Raw genomic sequence first — 18,581 nt, 5'->3', positions numbered from 1 at the left:
AGAATATATCCTCCTCAGAATCCACAGAACAGCCACAGGACAACTTTGTTTTGACGTCGTAAAGGACCATTCGCCGATACTGAAAAGATATAGCTAGCTAACGACCTGCTTTTCCAAGTGGAAAAGATGGACAGAGACTTGCTAGCTACATTAGCTAGCTAGCTAGCTGGAGTTTTCTACAAGAAATCTGCCTCCAGAAATAAAAGCTTCTCCCAAGTGGGTGTGACACCTACTCCCGTTGCCTACTGCACTGCTGCTTGGTTCCACCTAGTGATCTGTTCACCGTCTGCCCTGGCCTGTCTCCCCTGTCTGGTACAGATACCTCTGCCACACTCCCCCCTCTCTGTTCACCGTCTGCCCTGGCCTGTCTCCCCTGTCTGGTACAGGTACCTCTGCCACACTCCCCCCTCTCTGTTCACCGTCTGCCCTGGCCTGTCTCCCCTGTCTGGTACAGGTACCTCCACCACACTCCCCCCTCTCTGTTCACCGTCTTCCCTGACCTGTCTCCCCCTGTCTGGTACAGGTACCCCCGTTAACACTAGAAACTTATTACCTAAAATTGATCATTTGAAAGTGTTGATTCACAGCTCCAGTCCATGTGTTGGTCATTACTGAGAAGTTGTTAAGAGAGACTGTTTTGAATACTGATGTTAACCTTTCTAGTTATAATCTTTTTCGGCAAGACAGATCTTCCAAAGGTCGTGGAGTGGCAATCTTTACCAAGGAACACCTTCAGTGCTGGGTTGTCTCCACCAAGTCTGTCACCAAACAATTTGATTTGCTGGTTTTACGCATTAAACTTTCAAATAGCTCTTTGTTGACTGTTGCTGTGTGTTATCAGCACCGGCCTGTACCCTACCTGCCCTAAGCTCTCTCCTGGCCCCTTACACTAAGTCTGAATTTGTCCTGCTAGTTGACCTAAACTGGGACATGCTGAAACCACCTGACCATGTCCAACAAACAATGGGACTCCCTAAATCTTTCTCAGAGTATTACCAATCACACAAGGTATGACTCCAAACAACCAGAAAAGGCTATCTTTGATGTTATCCTTACAAATAATCACTGTTTTACAGCCTGTGTCGTAATGGCTGCTCAGTGAAATGACCTGTCCGGACTTGTCATTTGCGCTTGCTAAAAAAACGTTAATGAGCAAGCCTTCCTTCATGAAAATATCAAAAAACTAGGTCCAAGCGTCTTCGAAAGAGGGGATCAAGATTCTCTGCCTGGCCTCTGTAAATTGGTATAGCATCTTAATCCCCTCTGTCGAAGACACTTGGACCTTCTTTTTTGACATTTTCAGTGGTATCGTTAACAAATACGTGCCCATGAAGAAAATTAGAATTAAAAACAGGTTCAGCCCCTGGTTTGACCGTGATCTGGCAGTTACTTTTGTCCTATATTTATAATGTATTTTATTTTTATCACAGCCCCCGTCCCCGCAGGAGGCCTTTTGCCTTTTGGTAGGCCGTCATTGTAAATAAGAATTTGTTCTTAACTGACTTGCCTAGTTAAATAAAGGTTAAATAAATAAAATCTGTTTTTTAAATCTAATTCTACTGCTGTATCAGTCACTTGATGTGGAATAGAGTTCCTTGTAGTCATGGCTCTATGTCGTACTGTGCTCCTCCCATAGTCTGTTCTGGACTTGGGGACTGTGAAGAGACCTCTGGTGGCATGTCTTGTGGGGTATGCATGGGTGTCTGAGCTGTGCGCCAGTAGTTCAAACAGACAGCTTGGTGCATTCAACATGTCAATAACTCTCATAAATACAAGTAGTGATGAAGTCAATCTCTCCTCCACTTTGAGCCAGGAGAGATTGGCATGCATATTATTAATATTAGCTCTCTGTGTACATCCAAGGACCAGCCGTGCTGCCCTGTTCTGAGCCAATTGCAATTTTCCTAAATCTATTTTTGTGGCACCTGACCACACGACTGAACAGTAGTCCAGGTGCAACAAAACGAGGGCCTGTAGGACCTGCCTTGTTGATAGTGTTGTTAAGAAGGCAGAGCAGTGCTTTATTATGGACAGACTTCTCCCCATCTTAGCTACTGTTGTATCAATATGTTTAGTCACCTCAATTTGCTCAAATTCCTCATGATTTATTTCAAGATTTAGTTGAGGTTAAGGGTTTAGTGAATGATTTGTCCCAAATACAATCGTTTTAGTTTAAGAAATATTTAGGACTAACTTATTCCTTGCCACCCACTCTGAAACTAACTGCAATTATTTGATAAGTCTTGCAGTCATTTCAGTCGCTGTAGTAGCTGACATGTATATTGTTGAGTCATCCGCTTTACTCAAAGCCAGTGGCATGTCATTAGTTAAGATTGAAAAAAGTAATGGCCATAAACAGCTGCCCTGGGGAATACCTGATTCTACCTGGATTATGTTGGAGAGGCTTCCATTAAAGAACACCCTCTGTGTTCTGTTAGACAGGTAACTCTTTATCCACAACATAGCAAGCGATGTAAAGCCATAACAGATATGTTTTTTCAGCAGCAGACTATGATCTATAATGTCAAAAGACGCACTGAAGTCTAACAAAACAACACCCACAATGTTTTTATCATCAATTTCTCTCAGTCAATTATCAGTCATTTGTGTAAGTTCTGTGCTTGTTGAACGTCCTTCCCTATAAGCATGCTGAAAGTTTGTTGTCAATTTGTTTACTGTAACATAGTGTTGTATCTGGTCAAACACCATTTTTCCCAAAAGTTTACTAAGGGTTGGTAACAGGATGATTAGGTGTTGACAAAGAAGTGCTCTCCAGTAGGTACCAAAACATTCAAGGGACATTTTCTCAAAAGTGAGGTTATAAGTTTAGCAAAGCAGAATTATTTTCCCATTGTTCAAAATTACTTTCCCAACTGTAGTGTATGATACACCATTTTCTAGCTCTACTTTTATCCAATGTAAAAAAAAAAAATACTAAAATACAATTACAATTTTGCTACATACTGTAAGACCGAGACAGAATCGAGCGGGTTGGTCACATATGATTTGATATGAGTACAATAATTGATATAACAGCTAAAGAGAAGAGGACCCAACACCAATCCTTGAGGGACCGTTCTTGTGTAACTCATTAGTACACATTGTTCTCTGATCTTCAAGAAGTTTCAAACCACAATGTCTGCTTTTATACTGTTTCTTTACTTTAGAACCAATTTCTCGCTGACTAACATTCTTTTGGGTGGTTGAAACTGATTATTGTAGCTAATTATTAGAAAGAATCTTGGTCTACACCAGTGAGAAACGCAACATCTTTCTTAAGTAATTCATCCCCAGGCCTCAGATCATTCTGTCGAGCCAGGTTAGTTAGAGGAGGAAAGGAGATGCTGTTGAGACACCAAGAACACAGACGTGTAGGAATATCTAAACAGTGACTCTCCATGTCACTATGTCCATTGCTCTCCTTTACCTAACCCCCTCTCTCTTTCCCTCTCTCTCCCTCGGTTCAAACTGAGGTGTTCTTTCATCGTGCGTTATACACCATGAGAACCCACTGTGGGGGCTAAGAGATGACAGTATAAAACCATAATTTGTGGTGATTGGGACACACAGACAATGTTAACCAGAGGAGGCCCAGTTGAGACGATAGCAGCTCTCTGATTAGCACTGGATTAACACTGTCTGGATAACAGACAGTCCTCCACAGACAGACTCTCTCTGTCATTGAGATCTCTCACAGAGAGAGAGAGAGAGGAGGATGATATTGAAGTTGAGAGGAAAGGTTGATATGAGGAGCAACCAGACACCCAGACGATTGAGAGACTACGAGGAGAATGCATAATATAACATCAAACATGAATTATAGATTAACCTCTCTCTCTCTCTCCCCTCTCAACTCAATTTCAATTTCAATTTAAGGGGCTTTGTTGGCATGGTAAACATATATCAACATTGCCAAAGCTAAGGGAAAGATATAATAAACTAAAGTGAAATAAACAATAAAAATTAACTGTAAACGTTGCACTCACAAAAGTTCCAAAAGAATAAAGACATTTCAAATATCATATTATGACTATATACAGTGTTGTAATGATGAACAAATAGTTCAATTACAAAAGGGAACATACAGTTGAAGTTGGAAGTTTACATACACTTAGGTTGGAGTCATTAAAACTCATTTTTCAACCACTCCACAAATTTCTTAGCTTTGGCAAGTCGGTTAGGACATCTATTTTGTGCATGACACAAGTCATTTTTCCAACAATTGTTTACAGACAGATTATTTCACATATAATTCACTGTATCACAATTCCAGTGGGTCAGAAGTTTACATACACTAAGTTGACTGTGCCTTTAAACAGCTTGGAAAATTCCAGAAAATTATGTCATGGCTTTAGAAGCTTTCGATTGGCTAATTGACATCATTTGAGTCAATTGGAGGTGTACCTGTGGATGTATTTCAAGGCCTACCTTCAAACTCAGTGCCTCTTTGCTTGACATCATGGGGAAATCAAAAGAAATCAGCTAAGACCTCAGAAAAAAAATTGCAGACCTCCACAAGTCAGGCTCATCCTTGGGAGCAATTTCCAAACACCTGAAGGTACCACGTTCATCTGTACAAACAATAGTACGCAAGTATAAACACCATGGGACCACACAGCAGTCATACCGCTCAGGAAGGATACGCGTTCTGTCTCCTAGAGATGAACGTACTTTGGTGCGAAAAGTGCAAACCAATCACAGCACAACAGCAAAGGACCTTGTGAAGATGCTTGAGGAAACAGGTAAAAAGTATCTATATCCACAGTAAAACGAGTCCTATATCGACATAACCTGAAAGGCCACTCAGCATTGGGAGAAGCCACTGCTCTTAAACCGCCATAAAAAAGACAAACTACGGTTTGCAACTGCACATGGGGACAAAGATTGTACTTTTTGGAGAAATGTCCTCTGGTCTGATGAAACAAAAATATAACTTTTTGGCCATAAAGACCATTGTTATGTTTGGAGGAAAAAGGGGGAGGCTTGCAAGCCAAAGAACACCATCCCAACTGTGAAGCATGGGGGTGGCAGCATCATGTTGTGGGGGTGCTTTGCTGCAGGAGGGACTGGTGCACTTCACAAAATAGATGGCCTCATGAGGAAGGAAAATGATTTACATTTACATTTTAGTCATTTAGCAGACGCTCTTATCCAGAGCGACTTACAGTAGTGAATGCATACATTTTTTCCCCCCGTACTGGTCCCCCGTGGGAATCGAACCCACAACCCTGGCATTGCAAACACCATGCTCTACCAACTGAGCCACACAGGACTGAAATGATGTGGATATATTGAAGCAACATCTCAAGATAGCAGTCAGGGAGTTAAAGCTTGATCACAAATGGGTCTTCCAAATGGACAATGACCCCAAGCATACTTCCAAAGTTGTAGCAAAATGGCTTAAGGACAACAAAGTCAAGGTATTGGAGTGGCCATCACAAAGCCCTGACCTCAATCCTATAGAAAATGTGTGGGTAGAACTGAAAAAGCGTGTGCGAGCAAGGAGGCCTACAAACCTGACTCAGTTACACCAGCTCTGTCAGCAAGAATGGGCCAAAATTCACCCAACTTATTGTGGGAAGCTTGTGGAAGGCTACCCGAAACGTTTGACCAAAGTTAAACAATTTAAAGGCAATGCTACCAAATACTAATTGAGTGTATGTAAACTTCTGACCCACTGGGAATGTGATGAAAGATATTAAAGCTGAAATAAATAATTCTCTCTACTATTATTCTGACATTTCACATTCTTAAAATAAAGTGTTGATCCTAACTGACCTAAGACAGGGAATTCTTACTAGGATTAAATGTCAGGAATTGTGAAAAACTGAGTTTAAATGTATTTGGCCAAGGTGTATGTAATCTTCGGACTTCAACTGTAAATAAACATAAATATGGATTGTATTTGTTTGTTCTTCACTGGTTGCCTGTTCCATCTTGCTGCTGTGACATCACATTGTGGTATTTCACCCAGTAGATATGGTAGTTAATCCAAATTGGATTTGTTTTCAAATTCCTTGTGGGTCTGTGTAATCTGAGGGAAATATGTGTCTCTTATATGGTCATACATTTGGCAGGAGGTTAGGAAGTGCAGCTCAGTTTCCACCTCATTTTGTGGGCAGTGTTCACATAGCCTGCCTTCTCTTGAGAGCCAGGTCTGCCTACTGTGGCCTCTCTCAATAGCATGGCTATGCTCACTGAGTCTGTACATAGTCAAAGCTTTCCTTAATTTTGAGTTAGTCACAGTGGTCAGGTATTCTGCCACTGTGTACTCTCTGTTTAGGGCCAAACAGCATTCTAGCTTGTATCTTTTTGTTTTCTCATGATTTGGTTAGGTGTAATTGTGTTCCTGTCCTGGGGCTCTGTGGGTCTCTCTCTCTCTCTCTCTCTCTCTCTCTCTCTCTCTCTCTCTCCCTATTGCTCTCTCTCTTTCTCCCTCTCTCTCTCTAACGCTCTCTCTCTTTCTCCCTCCCTCTCCCTGTCTGTCTCTCTCTCCCTCCCTCCCTCCCTCCCTCCCTATCTGTCTCTTTCTCCCTCTCCCTCTCTCTGTCTCTCCGTCTCCTTCGCTCTGTCTCTTTTTCTCTCTCTTTGTGGAGGTCTAGCTACTAGCTAGGTTAACAGGGACCACATACAGTAAACACACACACAGTATGAAACAAGGAAACCCCAGTTGACAAATCAATGCTTCTTTCATGGGTACGCTCATCCTTGATTTTACAGTAGTTTGATATTTCAGACGAGTGGAAAAATACTGATGCTAGTCTGCTGTCTATCATCATTAAACAGTAAAACACGTCTGATGAAGATAAATATACTGATGTTAGTCTGCTATAATCCGCTCTACCTTTATGTATTACTGAAGGCTCTGATCTACCTTTATGTATTACTGAAGGCTCTGCTCGACCTTTATGTATTACTGAAGGCTCTGATCTACCTTTATGTATTACTGAAGGCTCTGATCTACCTTTATGTATTACTGAAGGCTCTGCTCGACCTTTATGTATTTCTGAAGGCTCTGATCTACCTTTATGTATTACTGAAGGCTCTGCTCAACCTGACAGCAGCTGCTTTCCAATCTATGGGAATCTCAGACGACACGAAAGAGAGGTTGAACAGGCTAGTAATAGGGGTTGCAATAATTTCGGCAGATAATTTTAGAAAGAAAGGGTCCAGATTGTCAAGCCCAGCTGATTTGTAGGGGTCCAGATTTTGCAGCTCTTTCAGAACATCAGCTGAATGGATTTGGGAGAAGGAGAAATGGGGGAGGTTTGGGCGAGTAGCTGTGGGGGGGTGCAGTGCTGTTGAATGCAGTAGGGGTAGTTAGGTGGAAAGCATGGCCAGCCGTAGAAAAATGCTTATTGAAATTCTCAATTATAGTGGGCTTATCGGTGGTGACAGAGTTTCCTATCCTCAGTGCAGTGGGCAGTTGGGAGGAGGTGTTCTTATTCTCCATGGACTTTACAATGTCCCAGAACTTTTTAGAGTTGGAGTTGCACGAAGCAAATTTTTGTTTGAAAAAGCTAGCCTTGGCGTTTCTAACTGCCTGTGTGTATTGGTTTCTAACTTCCCTAAAAAGTTGCATATCGCGGGGGCAGTTCGATGCTAATGCAGAACGCCACAGGATATTTTTGTGTTGGTTAAGGGCAGTCAGGTCTGGGGAGAACCAAGGGCTATATCTGTTCCTGGTTCTAAATTTCTTGAAAGGGGCATGCTTATTTAAGATGGAGAGGAAGGCATTTTTAAAATATAACCAGGCATCCTCTACTGACGGGATGAGGTCAATATCCTTCCAGGATACCAGGGCCAGGTCGATTAGAAAGGCTTGCTCGTTGAAATGTTTCAGAGAGCGTTTGACAGTGATGAGTGGAGGTCGTTTGACCGCTGACCCATTACGGGTGCAGGCAATGAGGCAGTGATCGCTGAGATCTTGGTTGAAAACAGCAGAGGTGTAATTAGAGGGCACATTGGTTAGGATGATATCTATGAGGGTGCCAGAGTTTGCGGCTTTGGGGTTGTACCTGGTGGGTTCATTAATAATTTGTGTGAGATTGAGGGCATCAAGCTTGGATTGTAGAATGGCTGGGGTGTTAAGCATGTCCCAGTTTAGGTCGCCTAGTAGCACGAGCTCTGAAGATAGATGGGGGGCAATCAGTTCACATATGGTGTCCAGAGCACAGCTAGGGGCCGAGGGGGGGTCTATAGCAGGCGGCAACGGTGAGAGACTTGTTTTTGGAGAGATGGATTTTTAGAAGTAGAAGTTCAAATTGTTTGGGTACAGACCTGGATAGCAGGACAGAGCTCTGCAGGCTATCTCTGCAGTAGATTGCAACACCGCCCCCTTTGGTCGTTCTATCTTGTCTGAAAACGTTGTAGTTAGGGATGATGATTTCACAGTTTTTGGTGGACTTCCTAAGCCAAGATTCAGACACAGCTAGGACATCCGGGTTGGCAGAGTGTGCTAAAGCAGTGAATAAAACAAACTTAGGGAGGAGGCTTCTAATGTTAACATGCATGAAACCAAGGCTATTACGGTTACAGAAGTCATCAAAAGAGAGCGCCTGGGGAGTAGGAGTGGAGCCAGGCATTGCAGGGCCTGGATTCACCTCTACATCCCCAGAGGAGCAGAGAAGAATAAGTATGAGGGTACGGCTAAAAGCTATAAGAATTGGACGTCTGTGACGTCCAGAATAGAGAGAAAAAGGAGCAGGTTTCTGGGGGCGATAAAATAGCTTCAAGGTATAATGTACGGACAAAGGTATAGTGGGATGTGAGTACAGAGGAGGTAAACCTAGGCATTTAGTTATTATGAGAGAGATATTGTCTCTAGAAACATCATTGAAACCAGAAGATGTCATAGCATGTGTGGGTGGAGGAACTGAGAGGTTGGATAAGGTATAATGAGCAGGGCTAGAGGCTCTACAGTGAAATAAGCCAATAAACACTAACCAGAACAGCAATGGACAAGGCATATTGACATTAAGGAGAGGCATGCTTAGCCGAGTGATCAGAGGGTCCAGTGAGATTCAGACAGCTAGCCGGGCCATAGGTAGCAAGCTGGTGGAAGATGGGAGGGAGGTCTGTTTTTAGCCACCTCGTGCGTTTCCGTCTGTGGGTTAGTGGGGTTCCGTGTGGAAGGGGGGACCTGTCCAAGTTGGCAAAATAGTTAGTTATAGTGGCCCAAGAAAAGTGTCCGACAGACCTATTCAGATCGCAGCCGAAAAGACAGCTAACGAATAGCCGGCCGCAGATGGGCGATCAGGTTACGTCGCGACGGAGGGGCCAGTTGGATAACTCCCTCGGGCAGATAACGTCGGTGGTCCAGTCGTGAAGACCCGATGGGGCTCCGCATCGGCAGTAAAACGGGTCAGGATAGGTGAGTTGTAGCCCAGGAGACACTTCAGCTGGCTAGCTCAGGAACAGCCCACGAGTGGCTGACGGAACTCCTCAGCTGGCTAGCTGGCCAGCTCCGCAATAATGTGTGTTAATTCCGTTACCGACGTTGCCAATAGGCACTCAGGTAGCAGCTAGTTAGCTGCAAGATCCAGGTGTAAATGTCCAGAGCCTGCGGTAGAAATCGGGGAAAGGAGAGAGAATAGGTCCGATATGCTCTGGTCTGAGTCGCGCTTTTTTAAAATTGGTGAGGCAGGAGGCAGGAGAGTGCTTTGAGGTTGAGTATTTGAATAAACAAATGTAAAAAGATAAGTGAGGAAAAAAAAAAATGTAAATATATATATACACGAGACACGACAGGACGTCTGAACTGCTACGCCATCTTGGATCACCAATTATGTATTACTGAATGCTCTGCTCGACCTTTATGTATTACTGAAGGCTCTGCTCGACCTTTATGTATTACTGAAGGCTCTGCTCGACCTTTATGTATTACTGAAGGCTCTGCTCGACCTTTATGTATTACTGAAGGCTCTGCTCGACCTTTATGTATTACTGAAGGCTCTGCTCGACCTTTATGTATTACTGAAGGCTCTGATCTACCTTTATGTATTACTGAAGGCTCTGATTTTACATTTGACATTTTAGTCATTTAGCAGACGCTCTTATCCAGAGCGACTTACAGTAGTGAATGCATACATTTCATACATTTTTTTTTCTGTGCTGGCCCCCCGTGGGAATCGAACCCACAACCCTGGCGTTGCAAACACCATGCTCTACCAACTGAGCTGTATTACCGAAGGCTCTGCTCGACCTTTATGTATTACTGAAGGCTCTGATCTACCTTTATGTATTACTGAAGGCTCTGATCTACCTTTATGTATTACTGAAGGCTCTGCTCGACCTTTATGTATTACTGAAGGCTCTGATCTACCTTTTATGTATTACATTTACATTTTACATTTAAGTCATTTAGCAGACGCTCTTATCCAGAGCGACTTACAAATTGGTGCATTCACCTTATGATATTACTGAAGGCTCTGATCTACCTTTATGTATTACTGAAGGCTCTGATCTACCTTTATATATTACTGAAGGCTCCGATCTCCCATTATGTATTACTGAAGGCTCTGATCTACCTTTATTTATTACTGAAGGGTCTGCTCTACCTTTATGTATTACTGAAGGCTCTGATCTACCTTTATGTATTACTGAAGGCTCTGATCTACCTTTATGTATTACTGAAGGCTCTGATCTACCTTTATGTATTACTGAAGTCTCTGCTCGACCTTTATGTATTACTGAAGGCTCTGATCTACCTTTATGTATTACTGAAGGCTTCGATCTCCCATGATGTATTACTGAAGGCTCCGATCTCCCATTATGTATGAAGGCTCTTTTGAAACATAGGGTGCGGGTCTTTATGAGATAGATATAGTAACCTCCTGAGGGACATTCACTCCCTCCCAACATTAGGATTGAGACTGTCATTGACCTGCTTTGTGTTGATTTTAAAATGGCATTTTCCTTAAAATACCTGAAACTGTAAATATGCGTTTCTATAGTGACAAGGTAGATAGTGAATTAGTGTTGATGATACAGCGTGGACTCTGAGAAGTATTTGTGAATTAAAAAAGAGAAAGAAATTCAGAAGGACTGGTAAATGGAGCGTAACGTTCTAACACTATAATACCAGGAGGACGCTATAATACTATTGCCAAGGGACTACAGATGAAAATGAGCTGTCTCAATAAATCTGGTGCAATGGCACATTGTACATGCTTCCTGACAGATACAAAAAAAACACTATTAATATATGATGTACAGTTAGCTTTGATCCTGGGGAAACAGACACACACACACACGCACGCACACACACACACACACACTCTGTCATGTTTTCTCTGCCTCAGGGCACACTACTGTAATTTATAAAACATTGATTTGCCTTCTATTGCGTTAAAAACTATATCTGGTGGTTGGACAGAAGCCAGTAGAATCTATATTTTCTCTGTTTTTTTGCAGAATGAGAATATCACGTTCTGCTTCAGACATTTTCTAAACGGTTAAACAGCTGATTTTAATATACATTAGTTTAGTATGAACTAGAAGATGATTCTCCCACCATTCATCCATCAATCCCTCCATCCATAACATCCATCAATCCATAACATCCATCCATCATCCATCCCTCCATCTATCACATCCATCTAACACATCATCCATCCATCCATAACATCCATCCATTATCCATCCATCCATCCATCCATTATCCATCCATACATCCATCTATCACATCCATCCATAACATCCATCCATCCTTCCATCCATCCATTATCCATCCATCCATCCATAACATCCATCCATCCATAACATCCATCTATCACATCCATCCATAACATCCATCCATCCTTCCATCCATCCATCCATCCATTATCCATCCATCCATCCATCCATTATCCATCCATCCATCATCAACAATCCAGCCATCATCCATCCAACATTCATCCATCCATCATCCATCTATCACATCCATCCATCATCCATCCATCCTTCCATCCATCCAACAATCCAGCCATCATCCATCTAACATTCATCCATCCATTCATCCATCAACAATCCAGCCATCATCCATCCATCCTTCCATCATCCATCTATCACATCCATCCATCATCCATCCATCCATTCATCCATTATCCATCCATCCATTATCCATCCATCCATCCATCATCCATTATCCATTCATTATCCATCCATCCATCAACAATCCAGCCATCATCCATTTAACATTCATCCATCTAAACATCATCTGTCTATCACATCCATCTAACCATCGGAAAACATCCATCCATAACATCCATGTTTGGGTTCTTGTGGTGAGCTATGTCCCGGGGGGGTTATGTGGTGAGCTATCTACTGGGGGGGTTATGTGGTGAGCTATCTACTGGGGGGGGGGGGGGTTATGTGGTGAGCTATCTACTGGGGGGGTTATGTGGTGAGCTATCTACTGGGGGGGTTATGTGGTGAGCTATCTACTGGCGGGGGGGATGTGGTGAGCTATCTACTGGGGGGGTTATGTGGTGAGCTATCTACTGGGGGGGGTTATGTGGTGAGCTATCTACTGGGGGGTTATGTGGTGAGCTATCTACTGGGGGGTTATGTAGTGAGCTATCTACTGGGGGGTTATGTGGTGAGCTATGTGGTGAGCTATCTACTGGGGGGGTTATGTGGTGAGCTATCTACTGGGGGGGTTATGTGGTGAGCTATCTACTGGGGGGGTATGTGGTGAGCTATCTACTGGGGGGGGGGTATGTGGTGAGCTATCTACTGGGGGGGTTATGTGGTGAGCTATCTACTGGGGGGTTATGTGGTGAGCTATGTAGTGAGCTATCTACTGGGATGGTTATGTGGTGAGCTATCTACTGGGGGGGTTATGTAGTGAGCTATCTACTGGGGGCTATCTACTGGGGGGGTTATGTGGTGAGCTATCTACTGGGGGGGATGTGGTGAGCTATCTACTGGGGGGGTTATGTGGTGAGCTATCTACTGGGGGGGTTATGTAGTGAGCTATTTACTGGGGGGTTATGTGGTGAGCTATGAAGTGAGCTATCTACTGGGGGGGTTATGTGGTGAGCGATCTACTGGGGGGGTTATGTAGTGAGCTATCTACTGGGGGGGTTATGTGGTGAGCTATCTACTGGGGGGGTATGTGGTGAGCTATCTACCGGGGGGGGGGGGTATGTGGTGAGCTATCTACTGGGGGGGTTATGTGGTGAGCTATCTACTGGGGGGGTTATGTGGTGAGCTATCTACTGGGGGGGTTATGTGGTGAGCTATCTACTGGGGGGGTTATGTGGTGAGCTATGAAGTGAGCTATCTACTGGGGGGGTTATGTGGTGAGCGATCTACTGGGGGGGTTATGTAGTGAGCTATCTACTGGGGGGGTTATGTGGTGAGCTATCTACTGGGGGGTATGTGGTGAGCTATCTACCGGGGGGGGGGTATGTGGTGAGCTATCTACTGGGGGGGTTATGTGGTGAGCTATCTACTGGGGGGGTTATGTAGTGAGCTATCTACTGCGGGGGTTATGTGGTGAGCTATCTACTGGGGGGGGTATGTAGTGAGCTATCTACTGGGGGGTTATGTGGTGAGCTATCTACTGGGGGGGGTTATGTAGTGAGCTATCTACTGGGGGGGTTATGTGGTGAGCGATCTACTGGGGGGGGGTTATGTGGTGAGCTATCTACTGGGGGGCTTATGTGGTGAGCTATCTACTGGGGCGGTTATGTGGTGAGCTATCTACTGGGGGGGTTATGTGGCGAGCTATCTACTGGGGGGGTTATGTGGCGAGCTATCTACTGGGGGGGTTATGTGGTGAGCTATCTACTGGGGGGGGGGTTATGTGGTGAGCTATCTACTGGGGGGGGGGGGTTATGTGGTGAGCTATCTACTGGGGGGGTTATGTGGTGAGCTATCTACTGGGGGGGGGGTTATGTGGTGAGCTATCTACTGGGGGGGGGGGGGTTATGTGGTGAGCTATCTACTGGGGGGGTTATGTGGTGAGCTATCTACTGGGGGGTTATGTGGTGAGCTATCTCTAGTGGTGTGGGGGCTGTGCTTTGGCAAAGTGGGTGGGGTTATATCCTGACTGTTTGGCCCTGTCCAGGGGTATCATCGGATGGGGCCACAGTGTCTTCTGATCCCTCCTGTCTCAGCCTCCAGTATTTATGCTGCAGTAGTTTATGTGTCGGGGGGCTAGGGTCAGTCTGTTTCATCTGGAGTATTCTCTTGTCTTATCCGGTGTCCTGTGTGAATTTAAATATGCTCTGTCTAATTCTCTCTTTCTCTCTTTCTTTCTTTCTCTCGGAGGACCTGAGCCCTAGGACCATGCCTCGGGACTACCTGGCATTATGACTCCTTGCTGTCCCAGTCCACCTGGCCATGCTGCTGCTCCAGTTTCAACTGTTCTGCCTGCGGCTACGGAACCCTGACCTGTTCACCGGACGTGCTTGTTGCACCCTCGACAACTACTATGATTATTATTATTTGACCATGCTGGTCATTTATGAACATTTTAACATCTTGACCATGTTCTGTTATAATATCCACCCGGCACAGCCAGAAGAGGACTGGCCACCCCTCATAGCCAGGTTCCTCTCTAGGTTTCTTCCTTGGTTTTTGGCCTTTCTAGGGAGTTTTTCCTAGGGAGATTTTCCTAGCCACCGTGCTTTATTCACATGCATTGCTTGCTGTTTGGGGTTTTAGGCTGGGTTTCTGTACAGCACTTTGAGATTTCAGCTGATATACGAAGGGCTATATAAATAAATTTGATTTGATTTGATGTGGTGAGCTATCTACTGGGGGGGGGGGGTTATATGGTGAGCTATCTACTGGGGGGGTTATGTGGTGAGCTATCTACTGGGGGGGGGGGGATATGTGGTGAGCTATCTACTGGGGGGGGGGGGTTATGTGGTGAGCTATCTACTGGGGGGGTTATGTGGTGAGCTATCTACTGGGGGGTTATGTGGTGAGCAGTCTACTGGGGGGGTTATGTGGTGAGCTATCTACTGGGGGGGTTATGTGGAGAGCAATCTACTGGGGGGGGGGGGGGTTATGTGGTGAGCTATCTATGGGGGGGGGTTACGTGGTGAGCTATCTACTGGGGGGGTTATGTAGTGAGCTATCTACTGGGGGGGTTATGTGGTGAGCTATCTACTGGGGGGGTTATGTAGTGAGCTATCTACTGGGGGGGTTATGTGGTGAGCTATCTACTGGGGTGGTTATGTAGTGAGCTATCTACTGGGGGGGTTATGTGGTGAGCTATCTACTGGGGGGGTTATGTAGTGAGCTATCTACTGGGGGGGGGGGATATGTGGTGAGCTATCTACTGGGGGGGGTTATGTGGTGAGCTATCTACTGGGGGGGTTATGTGGTGAGCTATCTACTGGGGGGGGGGGGGTTATGTGGTGAGCTATCTACTGGGGGGTTATGTGGTGACCTATCTACTGGGGGGGTTATGTAGTGAGCTATCTACTGGGGGGGGGGGTTATGTGGTGAGCTATCTACTGGGGGGGTTATGTAGTGAGCTGTCTACTGGGGGGGTTATGTGGTGAGCTATCTACTGGGGGGGTTTTGTGGTGAGCGATCTACTGGAGGGGGGGGTTATGTGGTGAGATATCTACTGGGGGGGGTTACGTGGTGAGCTATCTACTGGGGGGGTTATGTAGTGAGCTATCTACTGGGGGGTTATGTGGTGAGCTATCTACTGGGGGGGTTATGTAGTGAGCTATCTACTGGGGGGGTTATGTGGTGAGCTATCTACTGGGGGGTTATGTGGTGAACTATCTACTGGGGGGGTTATGTAGCAAGCTATCTACTGGGGAGGTTATGTAGCGAGCTATCTACTGGGGGGTTATGTAGTGAGCTATCTACTGGGGGGGATTATGTGGTGAGCTATATACTTGGGGGGGTTATGTGGTGAGCTATCTTCTGGGGGGGTTATGTGGTGAGCTATCTACTGGGGGGTTATGTGGTGAGCTATCTACTGGGGGGGGATTATGTGGTGAGCTATCTACTGGGGGGGTTATGTGGTGAGCTATCTACTTGGGGGTTATGTGGTGAGCTATCTACTGGGGGGGTTATGTAGTGAGCTATCTACTGGGGGGGTTATGTGGTGAGATATCTACTGGGGGGGTTATGTGGTGAGCTATCTACTGGGGGGGTTATGTGGTGAGCGATCTACTGGGGGGGGGGGTTATGTGGTGAGCTATCTACTGGGGGGGTTATGTGGTGAGCTATCTACGGGGGGGGGGTTATGTGGTGAGCTATCTACTGGGGGGTTATGTGGTGAGCTATCTACTGGGGGGGTTATGTGGTGAGCTATCTACTGGGGGGGTTATGTAGTGAGCTATCTACTGGGGGGGTTATGTGGTGAGCTATCTACTGGGGGGGGTTATGTAGTGAGCTATCTACTGGGGGGGTTATGTGGTGAGCTATCTACTCGGGGGTTATGTGGTGAGCTATCTACTGGGGGGGTTATTTAGCAAGCTATCTACTGGGGGGGTTATGTAGCGAGCTATCTACTGGGGGGTTATGTAGTGAGCTATCTACTGGGGGGGATTAGGTGGTGAGCTATCTACTGGGGGGGTTATGTGGTGAGCTATCTACTGGGGGGGTTATGTAGTGAGCTATCTACTGGGGGGGTTATGTAGTGAGCTATATACTGGGGGGGGGGGGTTATGTGGTGAGCTATCTACTAGGGGTTATGTGGTGAGCTATCTACTGGGGGGGTTATGTAGTGAGCTATCTACTGGGGGGGTATGTAGTGAGCTATCTACTGGGGGGTTATGTAGTGAGCTATCTACTGGGGGGGTATGTAGTGAGCTATCTACTGGGGGGTATGTAGTGAGCTATCTACTGGGGGGGTTATGTAGTGAGCTATCTACTGGGGGGGTTATGTAGTGAGCTATCTACTGGGGGGGTTATGTAGTGAGCTATCTACTGGGGGGGATTATGTGGTGAGCTATCTACTGGGGGGGTTATGTGGTGAGCTATCTACTGGGGAGGTTATGTGGTGAGCTATCTACTGCGGGGGTTATGTGGTGAGCTATCTACTGGGGGTTATGTAGTGAGCTATCTACTGGGGGGGTTATGTGGTGAGCTATCTACTGGGGGGGATTATGTGGTGAGCTATCTACTGGGGGGGTTATGTGGTGAGCTATCTACTGGGGAGGTTATGTGGTGAGCTATCTACAGCGGGGGGTTATGTGGTGAGCTATCTACTGGGGGTTATGTAGTGAGCTATCTACTGGGGGGGTTATGTGGTGAGCTATCTACTGGGGGGGGATTATGTGGTGAGCTATCTACTGGGGGGGTTATGTGGTGAGCTATCTACTGGGGGGGTTATGTGTTGAGCTATCTACTGGGGGGGATTATGTGGTGAGCTATCTACTGGGGGGGGGTTATGTGGGGAGCTATCTACTGGGGGGGGTTATGTAGTGAGCTTTCTACTGGGGGGGTTATGTGGTGAGTTAACCCCCCCAGTAGATAACTCACCACATAACCCCCCCCAGTAGATATGTGGTGAGCTATCTACTGGGGGGGTTTTGTGATGAGCTATCTACTGGGGGGGATTATGTGGTGAGCTATCTACTGGGGGGGTTATGTGGTGAGCTATCTACTAGGGGGGTTTTGTGGTGAGCTATCTACTGGGGGGGATTATGTGGTGAGCTATCTACTGGGGGGGTTATGTGGTGAGCTATCTACTGGGGAGGTTTTGTAGTGAGCTATCTACTGCGGGGGTTATGTGGTGAGCTATATACTGGGGGTTATGTAGTGAGCTATCTACTGGGGGGGTTATGTAGTGAGCTATCTACTGGGGGGGTATGTAGTGAGCTATCTACTGGGGGGTTATGTAGTGAGCTATCTACTGGGGGGGTATGTAGTGAGCTATCTACTGGGGGGTATGTAGTGAGCTATCTACTGGGGGGGTTATGTAGTGAGCTATCTACTGCGGGGGTTATGTAGTGAGCTATCTACTGGGGGGGTTATGTAGTGAGCTATCTACTGGGGGGGATTATGTGGTGAGCTATCTACTGGGGGGGTTATGTGGTGAGCTATCTACTGGGGAGGTTATGTGGTGAGCTATCTACTGCGGGGGTTATGTGGTGAGCTATCTACTGGGGGTTATGTAGTGAGCTATCTACTGGGGGGGTTATGTGGTGAGCTATCTACTGGGGGGGATTATGTGGTGAGCTATCTACTGGGGGGGTTATGTGGTGAGCTATCTACTGGGGGGGATTATGTGGTGAGCTATCTACTGCGGGGGTTATGTGGTGAGCTATCTACTGGGGGTTATGTAGTGAGCTGTCTACTGGGGGGGTTATGTGGTGAGCTATCTACTGGGGGGGATTATGTGGTGAGCTATCTACTGGGGGGGTTATGTGGTGAGCTATCTACTGGGGGGGTTATGTGTTGAGCTATCTACTGGGGGGGGATTATGTGGTGAGCTATCTACTGGGGGGGGTTATGTGGTGAGCTATCTACTGGGGGGGTTATGTAGTGAGCTTTCTACTGGGGGGGTTATGTGGTGAGTTAACCCCCCCAGTAGATAACTCACCACATAACCCCCCCCCCCAGTAGATATGTGGTGAGCTATCTACTGGGGGGGTTTTGTGGTGAGCTATCTACTG

General features: G+C 45.9%; 1 protein-coding gene and 1 long non-coding RNA gene across 8 annotated transcripts in view; both read right to left on the bottom strand.

The window, feature by feature from the left end:
* The window catches only part of LOC115183113 (fibroblast growth factor receptor 3), a 166,197-nt gene that overhangs the window by 116,445 nt on the left and 31,171 nt on the right, over window positions 1-18,581 (bottom strand). The window lies entirely within an intron of this gene.
* Window positions 6,576-7,047, bottom strand: LOC115183114 (uncharacterized). The gene is made up of 2 exons (XR_003873959.1): window positions 6,935-7,047; window positions 6,576-6,844 (listed from the first exon to the last, which is right to left on the bottom strand). It is a non-coding gene; the product is annotated as an uncharacterized LOC115183114 (long non-coding RNA).

This window comes from Salmo trutta, unplaced genomic scaffold, assembly GCF_901001165.1.
Source record: "Salmo trutta unplaced genomic scaffold, fSalTru1.1, whole genome shotgun sequence".
Classification (NCBI taxonomy): domain Eukaryota; kingdom Metazoa; phylum Chordata; class Actinopteri; order Salmoniformes; family Salmonidae; genus Salmo; species Salmo trutta.
The sequence above is the reverse complement of the archived record's forward strand: the minus strand, read 5'-3'. Positions and strand labels throughout refer to the sequence as shown.